At 39.9% G+C, this 13,423-nt stretch overlaps 1 long non-coding RNA gene across 1 annotated transcript in view; it reads right to left on the reverse strand.

Moving 5' to 3' along the window:
• LOC130709393 (uncharacterized) overlaps window positions 1-13,423 on the reverse strand; it is a 35,675-nt gene that overhangs the window by 14,424 nt on the left and 7,828 nt on the right. The gene's annotated exons all lie outside the window — the stretch shown is intronic.

Below are 13,423 nucleotides of genomic sequence, written 5' to 3' on the forward strand. Positions count from 1 at the left end.
ATATTATAATGTATTATTTGGCTGGTGATTTTTCTCATTTCTCTTCTCAACTCAGCAGCCAGAACTGCTCCTCCTGACTTGGCAGAAGTTGAGGATGTCCATACTTGCTGACTTTTGTGCCCGTTCATTGCCAAAAACCCATAATATTTAAGGTTTTTAATTCTTCCTCTGCATTTTTTTTTGAGAGGGGTTATTATTTGTGGCCAGAAAGTCAATATTTTTCATATTTACTCCACAGTTTATAAAGTACCTAACACAGGTCTCTACTTCCTTGCAATCCTCAAGAAATATGTAATTGTCAAGTGAGACAAGTTATGCAAGAATTCTATATACAATCTAATTAATTCTATATACAAACTAATTGATTAATCTAATTAATCTGTTTTGTTATTGTTATTGTTATATACAGGAGCATGTTTTCCTGTGTGTGGTACACAATCATAGTTTCCTCTGAGCTAGTTCATTTACGATACCTCTCTCTGCTGATCTGGATGAATAATAATTTCAGATAAGTTTAAGACAGCTGAGGCACAGTGGAAAAGGTGTCAATGAACTGGACTCTGCCACTAACTAGCTGTATCCTTAGAAAGTCACTTAATATCCATAAACCACATTTATCTTCATCTGTAAAAATAGGAGACTGGATTAGATCAATGTTTTCCAAGGTGCAGGTCCCTGGGGCCCTCCAAATTCATGGGATCTCCAAATCCATGTGTACACCTAGTAGGCTATAGATGAAATAAATATGTCTCACTCATACAGGTATAGCTATTTGTTTCAAATATATGTAATTGCTGTTCTGATTAACAAAGTTTAAATTCATGCAAATGATTATTGAACTCATAGTGGCATATTGTCATTATACACCTTCTCAATCCATGCACACTACAAGTTTAAGTCCTACTAAATGGGAATCCAAAAAACGCTGAGATTGAAAAGGGGTTCTCACACTTGAAAAGGCTTGGGAATCTCTGTGGTATAATGATCTGTAAGATCCCTTTCAGCAATAAAATTCTGTGTCTAAACATTTCTATTTTGACAGGGGGTCTTCCATGCTCTAACTCAAAGGCCAGTAAGGGAAACAGCTGAGCATGGGGTGGACTTGGAGTAACCCTCAGCCGGCAGCATGCAAACCAGAGCTCCGTCCAGCCACACTGCACTCCAACTGCAAAAGCTCTTACAGAGGAGAGGAAAATTCCAGATGGGGGCTATTACCGTCTTTGAAGATTTCTTGAGACTCTTTTTTTTTTCCCCTCTTCTCTGTTCCCTTTAACTGTTGACTCACTTCTGGCTATACGTTTCTGGAATCGGTATCAATTATGGCAGCCAAACATGAAGCAAGAAATCTGCTCTCATTTATAGCCTTAGTGTTTTAACTTGAAACACTAGGTCTTTTCAAAATAGGCATATGCAAATACTAAGCAAATTATACCCAAACCACAAACCACTTCTTTTGGGAACCATGTAATATTTTTTTCACCTTAATATAAGCCTTGGGATAGTCCTGATGGTAAGAATTATTCCAAGGATGTAGGACTAGATACTCATTTATGTAAGAAGCCAAGTTTAACGATTATGAAAATAAAACGATATGAATGTCTTTTAAAGAAACAAGGAAGGGACAACTTACTTATTATGAGTTCCTTGAAGGATGGACCATGTTTTTTATCCCTCTGTATCCCTGTATCCTAGCATTTATGGTTGTTGTTATATCTGTTAAATGGTGAGTTTCCTGAATATAAAAAGAAGCATTAGAATTGGAAGAGGATCTTGACTGCCCTTCAACTAAAAGGGACAGGATTGGAAATAATCAATCACAGCCTATGAAATTAATATGAATAATACAGAATTGAAGAATATTTATGTGAATGCATTTTCTAAAAGCTTGGGGGGAAAACAGGAAACGAGCCAATAGAACTACCAGAGCATATCACTGTAAAGTGATAGATACCAATTTTTCCACTATCTTAAAACTGACTTCTTGGGAACTGGTTTATCAGATTATATGTGGAGTTAGCAAACTACTGAGAGAATATAAAGTGGCTAAAAATGTCAGAGGAATGACTCGAAGGGACCATTTGCTCCAATCTAAAGATGCCAGAGAGTAGTAGGCCCTAAAACTCTTAGGAAAAGAATGAAGCAAAATGATTAAAAAGAGAGTTGGGTCCAGATGCTCAAGAAATAGAGTTTAGGCAAAAACAAAACAACTGACTTACAATGTTTCAAAAGAGAGAAGGCAGTGGTGAGTTTGTGATATATGACTGAATGGTTAGCTTGACAACAAAGAGAAACTTCAACCAAAGAAAGAATTATTTACAAGAATAATAAAAGTGGAAATCAACATTCTTTTTAGTAAATATTATGTATCTGGCACTATTCTCATCTAATTCCATCTTCTTGGGACTTCCCTGGCAGTCCAGTGGTTAAGACTCTGCGCTTCCAATGCAGGGGGCATGGGTTCGATCCCTGGTCAGGGAACTAAGATCCCACATGCCATGTGGTGTGGCCGAAAATAACAATGGTAATTCCGTCTTCTCAATTCTGCCATTAGGTATGTGCAATGTGATCCCGTTTTACAGATGAGGTTGGAAAAGTTTGCCCCGGATGACTCAACGAGAAAGTGGCAGGGTCAGGATTCGAAAATAGGACTCTTTGATATGATGGGTGTTCAACATCACTCCCATTAGGGATCCTAATGGAAACTAAAGGAGCAAGAGAAGAAGCACCTTTGTGAAAATTTCAAGATCAACTTCTACTAAATCCATGAGAAAAGCCTAGCTAGCTGCACATGGAAGAAAGATGAAATGGTCCACTTCATAAAACAAGGGGACTGAGCATCATATTAAAAGAAAGAAAAGGGAGGCATTAGTAGCAGAGGCCACTAACATTGCAACACACTGTTTACAAGATTTTTGCAAAAATTCTGCTGCAGTTGTTGACAAGAACAGCCAAAGGCATGGTTTATACAATCTGGCAATCTGCCATGGAGAGGCGGGAAAGAGCTGACAGTTGGTGAACTTAAGTCACAAAGAGGGGGTGTAAAAGAAAATTACTAGATTTTGAACAGGGAAAAAAGGCTTTTTGCTCAGACTACACAAATCATATAAACACACACTAGACAATAATACAAAGCAGTATAATATCAAGGAGTATGGGAAATATTACTTGTGATATGGACTATAAGAAATATAGGAAATCAGATATTAGGCTAGATACCATTTATGCATTTTATTATTTTTTTAAAGATAAAACTAAAAGAAAAAAAACATAAAAAGAAAAAAAGATAATCCTAGATCCTAGTTTGAAAAGTATTTTTAATTAGAATTCAATTAAACAAACAAAAACCAATGAGGTTTCACTGAGTAACAGAGAAAGTACTAGACTGAAAGTCCAGAGATTTAATACAACATTTTAAAACAAATACCTTGGTATTGCTAAGTTTAATTTCCTCCCTGGTAAATGGGGTATAATAATAATACAAGGCTCAGAGGATCTTTGTGAACATTAAATGCAACAATGTGTGTGAAAATTGCCAGTGCTGTGCAATCTTCATCATCATGATTATAATTCCTGTTCTGGTCCTACTTAGCTGTATGACCTTAACAACTAGAAAATGGAACTGGAAATGAGGAGGTTGGACTAGATTATCCCTTTAAACTCTCCCATTCTCTGCTAATATAAACCACTGCTTTCCTTCAAAATTACATAAATATATTTTGCAATAGATAAGCAATTAAAATGTGTAAGAACCCAGCATCTCCATACCCAGTGGGTAGAGAAAAAGCGAAATTAAACTGACAAGGAGAGAGGCAAAGCTGCCCGTCTCATCCCATACACTGTGTGTGGCATGCAGATTGGTCAGTTGTAAGAAAACGCTTGTGAAATTTAAAGGCAGTGGAGTTAAATTTTGAAAAGAAATATCCATATACAGGCAGATCCCCCATCACATCCCATTCAAAGGACACAGGTCAATGATAGCAGAATTATACAGCAATGCATCTTCTCCATTTATTTGGTAAGCTCCTACTGATTCTACAAAGCTGGATATAAATGTCTGTCACCTCCCAATTTGCTCCCAGAGCACTGTGTATATCATAGGCTTACCAGTCCTTTGTAGTTGGTTGTTTTGTACATCTATCTATCCACTAGATTGCTAGATCCTTAAGAATTAGAATAGCATCTTATTCAATTTTATAGCCTAGCCAACCACAGGGTTTGCCATATAAAAGTTGCTCAATAATGCTGGTTTGAGAATTGAATTAATTAATTAAGTGAATGCTGAAAACACAAAGCACATGATATAAACTGGCTCTTAAGTGAACAGAAAAGACTTTCAACTTTAAATGGCATCTGACACAGTCTCTCTAAAATTTCCCTTAAAATAACCATGAATCAGAAGGGGGGGGGGGAATTAAAAACTAACATTTTCATTAACCACCATACTGATGGAACTGTGCTGAAGAGTGCAGTTGGTAAATCCTTGTGTTATGCTGCCTTAATAGAAAGACTACCCATCTGAAAAAAAGGTACAAAGTTCATTCAATTCTCCCAAACGGTCTGACTCCCTGGAATAAGAATGCAAGACCTGTCCCAACCCAGAAACTGGATAGCTGACCTTTACTGACTAGCTGCTGCTTTTGGAGGTTGTCAGAATATTGTTATTTCCCACCATCCCCAACTTATAAACATCCAACCTATGAATTATAGGCGAAAGGAACCAAAGCTAGTGGAATAGAAATTATAATCAAAGACACAGTTGAAAATAAATCACAAATTGGAAAAAGCCTCAATTATGCAGGTGTAAGGAGCCCATAATCTTTCAGAGGGAAAATATATATAAAGAAAAACTCTTCAAGCATCCAGACAGGAATAATGAATTGCATAATAAAGGGAGGGAAGTCAGGCTGATTACAGATTTCTCCTTCGTATTATTATTATTTTGGCCATGCCACGTGGCTTGCAGGATCTTAGTTCCCCAACCAGGGATGGAACCCCAGCCTCTGGCATTGGAAGCTCAGAATCCTAACCACTGGACCACCAGGAATTCTACTCTTTTGTATTATTAAATGTTAGAAGGAAATTAAGCAGAGTGTATAGAATTTGGAGGGGCAAAAGTTGTAATTCAAGATTTTTATACCCAGTTTTTGACTCCTTTAGTTGCAACCGAGAGGAAACCCAGTTCTAACTAGCTTAAGGGGAAATAAATGAATATATTGTTTCACAAAACTTCCAAGGTAACTTTAGGTACAGCTAAACCCAAGGGCTCAAATATTGTCATTGCCCCTCTCTCTCTTCCTCCCTGCCATCAACCCCGCCAACTCTTACTTCATCCTGTCTCTGCTTTTCTCCCTATATTGGCCTCATTCTCTCCCACTGTTATGTACACTCTTTCCCTATCCCAGGAAGTGTGGCTAAGGAAACAATTCCATACCCACATTGTTTTAGCTCATGATTCAAATGGATGACAGACTCCCTGCATCCGTGAGATTTTCAATCTCATGAAAATACTTTGGTTGCTTGTATTCAGACCATGTCTAATCACCATGGATGAGAAGTTGGTCCATTATTGGTCAGGCCTGAGTCACACACTGGTCCTGCAGCCAGCGCATACACTGTGATTAACAGTCTCACAAGAACCTAATGAGATGGGAGGAAGACACTTCCTTCATAGAAAGAAAGAGTGGGCAGACAATAAGAGCAAATATCAACTACATTTCCCCCATGCCTACTTAACACAAACTCAAACAATTTCAGAAGTCCCTCCACCTAATGTTTGTCCAACAAATGTATGTCCAACTAATGTATAACTAAAGTCACACTTACTCCAAAGAGAGACAACACAGAAACACATCCAGTTACTACCCCATCTTCATGCCCAGGATCTCTGGGTGATGTACACATCTCTGATATCCAGATATGGTTTCTCTTGATTCAATAATCTGCAGTATATATTTTTAAAATTACATTCATGAAACAACTGGAAGTTTAAACACTGACTGGATATTTAATAATAATAATGAATCACTTAATTTTTTGGGTGTTATTGTATTACGGGTTTTTGAAAATAATACTTATGACTTATTAACAGATGTAATGATACGATGTGTAGGGTTTGATTCAAAATAATCTAGTGAGTGGAGATATGCATAAAACCAGATTGACTATAAGTTGACAATTGTTGAGGTTGGATACATCAGGGTTCATTATTCTATTGATATTTATAGTGGTTGTTTGAAATTTTTCACTATAAAGGTACAATAATAATAGTTATAATAAAAACATAACCTGCAGTTTAAATGATCAATGTAATGATCCCCTACAGCTCCCTTACACAGCAGAGGAGGAAAAATAGCATATCTTCCAATAAAACTCCATTCAGGGGACTTTCCTGCCAGTCCAGGGGTTAAGACTCCGTGCTTCCACTGCAGGGGGCGCAGTTCAATCCCCGGCCCAGGAACTAAGATACCACATGCCTCGCGGTGCAGCCAAAAAAACTAAAAAACAAAAACTCCATTCGGAAAGGGTGCCATGATGTATGCCACAGCATGTACCAGACCCTACAGAATAACACCGCAAGAATTTACATCTTGACAGTGAAACCAATCTGACAACCCCAGGCTTCTCCCTGTGCACAGATCGCCCACATTCATTATTCTTCAAGGCTGTGCCTAAAATGAATGTAGGAAAAAATCCTTCTGGAGGTCCTGCCCCTTAACATCTCTCTTGCATTTGGTGTTATTACAAGGACCTGGGGATTGCCTTAGAAATCCAACAATCCCAAGTGCTTTCCCGTTAATATTTCTCTGGAAAATCAATACTTTTAAACCCCTAGTCATCTACTGATTGGGTCTACTTCTGTAGGTGAAAATCAGAAATCTTGTCTTGTCCTTGATTATAGACCAGACTCTTTTGCATACCTGTTTCTTAGCAGCAGTTCTTAGCCTTCAGCTAAGAGAGTCCTAAATGACTCAGGCTGAGGTACTGAAGCAGAACTGATCAGTGTTGTGCCCAGGCTGAACCCATTTGTTGGCTGTTTACTAGGGAATGAAGTGTTACCTTCCCCACCAGCCAGTGTTCAGCAGGATAGTTTGGGGAGGGGCTTAAAGGATCAGGCTTCCGGATTTCTCAAATTCCTCCTGAGTCCCAATCACATACCCTACTTCATCTCCCACCTCCCGACCTCTGCCAACACTAACTTCAGCTTGGGGCAGGGATTTTGGCTTTTGTAGTTCCATGAGGTGCATGATTATCTGACCCCCAGCAGTCTTAGATTACTGCCCACATCCAAATGGAGGAAAGGCACCTTTTAACGAAGTTATATACTATTTCCTTCCTGCTTTCACAGGGACCAATTTATACTGAAGCTTTTTCTTTTCTTGAAAGACATGCAAGAAGCAGGCAACATCCTGAAATTCTGACGATTCCTCTAAAGCTCCAGTCTCAGCAGGCACATGGTCTGAGTCCAAAGAAAGAAGAGGTCACCCTTTAACCGTATGTTTTGGAACAGCATAACAAAGATGGACGATTTTCTTGCCCTTGGTATAGGGGTCCTCTCCATCCTGTGATACACTTAGACTCAACCAAATCTTTACATTAGAGTTTATTCCTAGCAATGGCCTTTTCCTAATAGCAATTCTATACTTACTTTTTTTTAGTTGTAAAGGACAGAAAACCAACTCAAACAAACTATCTTAAGAAAAACAAAGGAAATTTATTGGCTTGTCTGACTCGAAGGTCCAAGAGTAAGACTTCCAGTGCAGCTGATCAAAGATCTCAAACAATTCAGCTAGCCCCACTCTCATTTTCTCATTCTCTTCCCTCCAGCGCTCGTGTTCTCTCTCTCTCCATCTCTAAGATCTGCGTGTTTCATTTTGTTTGTTTCATTTTGCTTATGTTGGCCTCATTCTCTCTTGCCACAGATGAACTCTGTTCACATGGCAGAGAAGATGGCCCCTCGCAGCCCAGCTCTACATCCACACAGCTCACAAGCCATGCATATAATTTAATTCAAAGGCCCTGACTGGCCCTATTTGAATTATATCCCCACCCCTTGTGTAAGTCATTACGGACAGGTTATCACAGTTAACCAGGTCTAGGTACATACCGACTCTGAAGTGATAATTATACCAAAAATACATGGGTTGAGGGAGTAAACGTTCCTCAATTGAAAACAAAACAAAACAAAAACAACGACAACAACAAAAGACAAACAGGAAAAGCTGAGCAGAAAAGCACAACAGATGTTCCACTATTCCAACTTACTTGTCTTCTATGCCTGAAGGCATTCCCAACATTCCCAAGATTCATGGGGTCAGAAAATACATTACCCATTTATCTTTTCTGATAAATGTACGTGAAGAAGAAATTCCAGCTAACCAAAATTAAGACACTAAGACAGGAGATGCCCACATACTAAAAAATACCAATGTACTTCCTTTCCTCAGTTTGACTCTAGACTTGGGAATTAAGTTTTATTTGTGCTTTCAGGTAGATTTTGCCATGCTGGGCTGAGACTTGGTCCCTCTTTTTTGTTTTCAACTTAGCTTCTGCTTTGGCTCCTTTCCCAATTCCAAGAAATCTGATTCTCAAGTTACATCCTTCATCAAACATTTCAGACAGCACCTTTTATTGGATTTGACCAGTTAAACAACACAGTTGGTACATAACTACTAGGATGGATAAAATCCAAAATACTGACAACACCAAATGCTGAAGGATGTAAGACAACAAGAATTCATTGCTGATGAGAATGCAAAATGGTACAGCCACTTCGGGAGACAATTTGGCAGTTTCTTACAAAGTTAAACATAGTCGCACCATATGATGCAACAATCACACTCCTAGGTATTTACGCCAATGAGTTGAAAACGTATGTCCTACAAAAACCTGCACATAAATGTTTATAGAAGCTTTACTCATAATTGCCAAAACTTGGAAGCACCCAAGATGTCCTCAGTCAGTGAGTGGATAAATGGTGGTACATCCATACAATGAAATATTATACAGTAATAATAAGAAATGAGCTATGAAGCCATGAAAAGACATAGAAGGACCTTACATGCCTACTGCTAAGTGAAAGAAGACATCATACTGTATGATTCCAACTATATGACATTCTGGAAAAGGCAAATCTACAGAGACAGTGAGAAGATCAGTGGTTTCCAGCAGTTTGGGTTGGGGGGAAGGAGGGAAGAACAGATGGAACACAGGGGATTTTTAGGCTAGTGAGACTCTTCTATATGCTACTGTCATTGTGGACACATGACATTTTGCATTTGTCAAAACCCATAGAACTAGACAACACAAAGAGTGAACCCTAATTTAAACTACGGACTTTAGTTAATAATAGTATATCAATATTGGTTCATCAATTGTAATAAATACACCATATCAATGCAAGATAGTAATAGTAGGGGAAACCGAGGCGGGTATATGGGAACTCTCTGTACTTTTTGCTCACTTTCTTTGTAAACCTAAAACTGCTCTAAAAAATAAAGTCTACTCACTTAAAAAAAGAAAAAGAAAATACAAAGAGCAGAAGCATCTTTTGGTGCCAGAAATAAGGCAGTACTCAAAAATAAAATGTGTGTATGTCAAAAGGACATAGGATCCAATCTAAAAGAGCTCCCAGTAGGCAAAGCTGGATCAACTTCATAACAAAATAAAGAATGATAGCATGGGGTTGTATATAATCCTAATAATAAAATAAATATCCACAAGTCCATACTGAAAGAAATAAATAAGATACAACTCTTCCTTATGGAAGAATGAATTCCAATTAAGAAATATGGGGGACTTCCCTGGTGGCGCAGTGGTTAAGAATCCGCCTGCCAATGCAGGGGACAGGGGTTCGAGCCCTGGTCTGGGAAGATCCCACATGCCGCGGAAAAACTAAGCCCATGCACCACAACTACTGAGCCTGCGCTCTAGAGCCCACGTGTCACAACTACTGAGCCCGTGCACCTAGAGCCTGTGCTCCGCAACAAGAGAAGCCACCACAATGAGAAGCCCGCGCACCGCAACGAAGAGTAGCCCCCGCTTGCCGCAGCTAGAGAAAGCCCACACGCAGCAACGAAGACCCAAGGCAGCCAAAAATAAATAAATAAATAAAATAATTTTTTAAAAAAAGAAATATGGAAGGAATGAGGGAAATAGAAAATCGGCATTAGAACACTACCATGTTAACTGCTGCAGGCAAGATCTACTGATGAATGCTCAAACTAATGGGTGAAAGCTTGAAGAGAAACAGGATATTTGCATAGTCTCTAAATATTGTCCAAAAATTACTTATTAATTACAACAGGAAAATAGTAATGGTATAATAAAGTAAAGCAGACATCACCTTAACCAAGTGGTCAAGGTTAACATCACTAGTAATAAAACATATTGAATCATGTATCCACCAATACGATGCACTGAGAAGGGTACATGACCCCTAAAGTATCCTTCCCAAAACGCATAATTGCAAGCTCACTGTGAAAAAACACCAAGCAAACCCAAATTGAGCAACATTCTACAAAATATCTGATCAGACTCTTCAAAAATATCCAAGTCATGGAAGACAAAGAAAGCCATGCTCACATTGGATACTTTGAGGGGACTTTAAACAGGGGTAATTTAAGGTGTTGGCAGAGTGTAGGGGAATAACAAAGGATGGTCACAGTGTCCAGCACTGGGCTTGAGCAGGCAAAGGGAGGAAGTAGTTAGTGGAGCCTGGATAGAAAGCTTGTGGAGAGGCCATCTGACAGGACCTGTGACTTTCAGTCAAGGACACAGCCATCCTGATGTGACTCCCCCAGGGAGGGACCTAGAGGAACAAACTCCCCAAACTCACTCTCCCTGCTCCCTCCAGTCCCCTGCCAGCGCTCCACAAGGAGCAAAACCCAACCTGAAGCCACAGGCGAGGACTGCTGATGTGGTCCATGCAACGCCTGTCTGCCGGGTCAACGCACAGGGTGGAGAAGGCAGAGCACGGACCTGGAGGGCCAGATGGAAGCCGTTCAACACAGAGCTTGCCCTCACAAAGCACACATTCCCGTGGAGGAAGACAAACAACATAGTAACAGCAAACATTCAGTGAACGCTGACCACGTGCCAGACGCGCTCTGAGCACTTTCCGTGTTGTGACTCACCCCTCACAATAGCTAATGAACTCAAATTAACTGATGAGGAAACCGAGGCACAGAGAGGTTAGAAACCTTGTGCAGAGTTTATATGTGCATCAGTTGGTATCAACTATTGTAATTTGAAAAAAGACAAAGCCACATCTAAACTCTTAAGTAAATCACAGCAAAATGTTTTTGGAAACTATAAACTAGCATTTGGGGAGGATGGAAAACGAGGGCAAAATGAATATTACGGGTAAAAGACAGAGGGTTTATTTTTAAGTTGTAAGATAAAGCACTAAGACTAATAGTCCTGGGGATCAACTGAAATATAGTTGCCAATGGATGCGTAAAAAAAAAGTCAGAAGAGCTGGATCAAAAAGGAAAACACATTATAGAAAAAGAAAAGAGAGAAACAGGGGTGGGGAAAATAATATGAGCATATTCTGTTAAACAAAATTAATATGCAATTATAACTATTTAAATATTCATACTATGTAAATACTTTTTGCAAATGAAATTATAGACTTGCTTGCAAACAGTAATCGTGCTAAATAAATGTAAGGTGCTATTATTTAAAACAACAACAACAATAACTAGTGGATAATATTGGCAGCAGTCCCTACAGAAAGCTCAAGCTTCCAGGAAGATACTATCTATAAAGAAATATGCAGGGCTTACAGCATCCCCACAGCTAGAAGGGGCTTAGAAATGAGAAACATTTCTTTCTGAGTTCTCCCTTGAATTGAAATTGATTGGCTTCCTGGACAGTAACATGGTGAGTTTCAGGATGGAGGTTCAGAGGACAGAATCCTCCCGGCTTATGATTGCCCCACAAAGTTTCTCTGTGGGACCAGGACAAACTTAAACAGTTCAAGTAAATGGCCCTCCAGCTCTGGTACTTGTAACTGTAAACATGTCTGTGCTGCCCCCGTCCACTCAAGCCCCTCCTCCCCTTCATCCACAGAGCTGACGAAGCACAAGGGAGCTGAAGTCGCTGTGTGTTTAGATCAGTTCTGCAGGACACAGCAAAATCCGAAATGGATTGTGACCTGCTGATAATCTTTCACAGCGAACCAAGTGATCATTGATTAAAAATAGCTTTGAACATGTATTGCACATCTATTTCAGGCCTCGTTTTATTTGGAATGCAAATACTGCTGGAAGCCAGAGCTACACGAGCAGCAGCTGGAAAGCTACTCAGACATTCTAGCCAATTCTTGTCAAGCCCAGTTGGTGAAATGAATGCCATTCTGCGGTCTCAGTGAAGGAGAGATTGTTAATTATGCCCCACTGCCCAGTGGTTTCTATTATGGACACATCTGAAATGAGAGGCTCATTTGAAATTCCCAATTTCACTGCTTCCCGGAGCCTAAACCAAGTTTAAAAACTGATTTGTGAGGATGAGAGGGTAGTGCATACAAACTGCCTCGCCCACAGACTCCAGGTAGGGCTCTAATGAAAGTCTGTCCTAGTTTCAAAGGCTCTTTCATGCCCCGGGTGCTCATATTTTCATCGGTATTTCTTACCAGTTCCTAAAATGCAGTGTTTGGGCAGGCTTCTCAGTAAATAATAAATAAAACACACACGCCCATCCCTACACCTCAAGGCTAAGGAGTTTAGTTTCCACGGCGCCCTCAACCACCGCAGGCTGTGATATTTTCATCTCTCTGAAAGGAAGGCAGGCTGGGACCTTGTCTGTTTCGACAGAAAGCCTTTCAAGGAATGTGTATGCCCTGCATCAAAAGACACGGCTGTCGGAGCGGCTGGGCCCGTGAGCCACAGTTGCTGAGCCTGCGCGTCTGGAGCCTGTGCTCCGCAGCGGGAGAGGCCGCGATGGTGAGAGGCCTGCGCAGCGCGATGAAGAGTGGCCCCCGCTTGCCACAACTAGAGAAAGCCCTCGCACAGAAACGAAGACCCAACACAGCCAAAAATAAATAAATAAATAAATTAATTAATTAAAAAAAAAAAAAGTAACTGAAGTGAAAAACCAATTGAGGACACAAAACAAGGCAAAAATATTAAAAAAAAAACAAAAAAAAACAAAAGACACGGCTGTTTTTTCTGAGGAAAACTCCTCTCCAAATGATCACTGACTCCTGTTTTGGCAGCGGTAAGGGTGGAGTGGAGACTGCACTGTGGGAGTTGCCATCTTTGAGAAGGGAATGAAAACAGATCATCAGTCAAATCCAGGGTGGCTATTCGAATCCTACTGGGCTTTACTTTGAGCCAACCAGCCACTTTCTATTTCACTTAGACCTCAAGTAACACAGGTCCCTGACCCCCCTATGCTCTTCTATTCCATCTTCCCATGAGAC

Source organism: Balaenoptera acutorostrata, chromosome 12 (genome assembly GCF_949987535.1).
Source record: "Balaenoptera acutorostrata chromosome 12, mBalAcu1.1, whole genome shotgun sequence".
In the NCBI taxonomy this organism is placed as follows: domain Eukaryota; kingdom Metazoa; phylum Chordata; class Mammalia; order Artiodactyla; family Balaenopteridae; genus Balaenoptera; species Balaenoptera acutorostrata.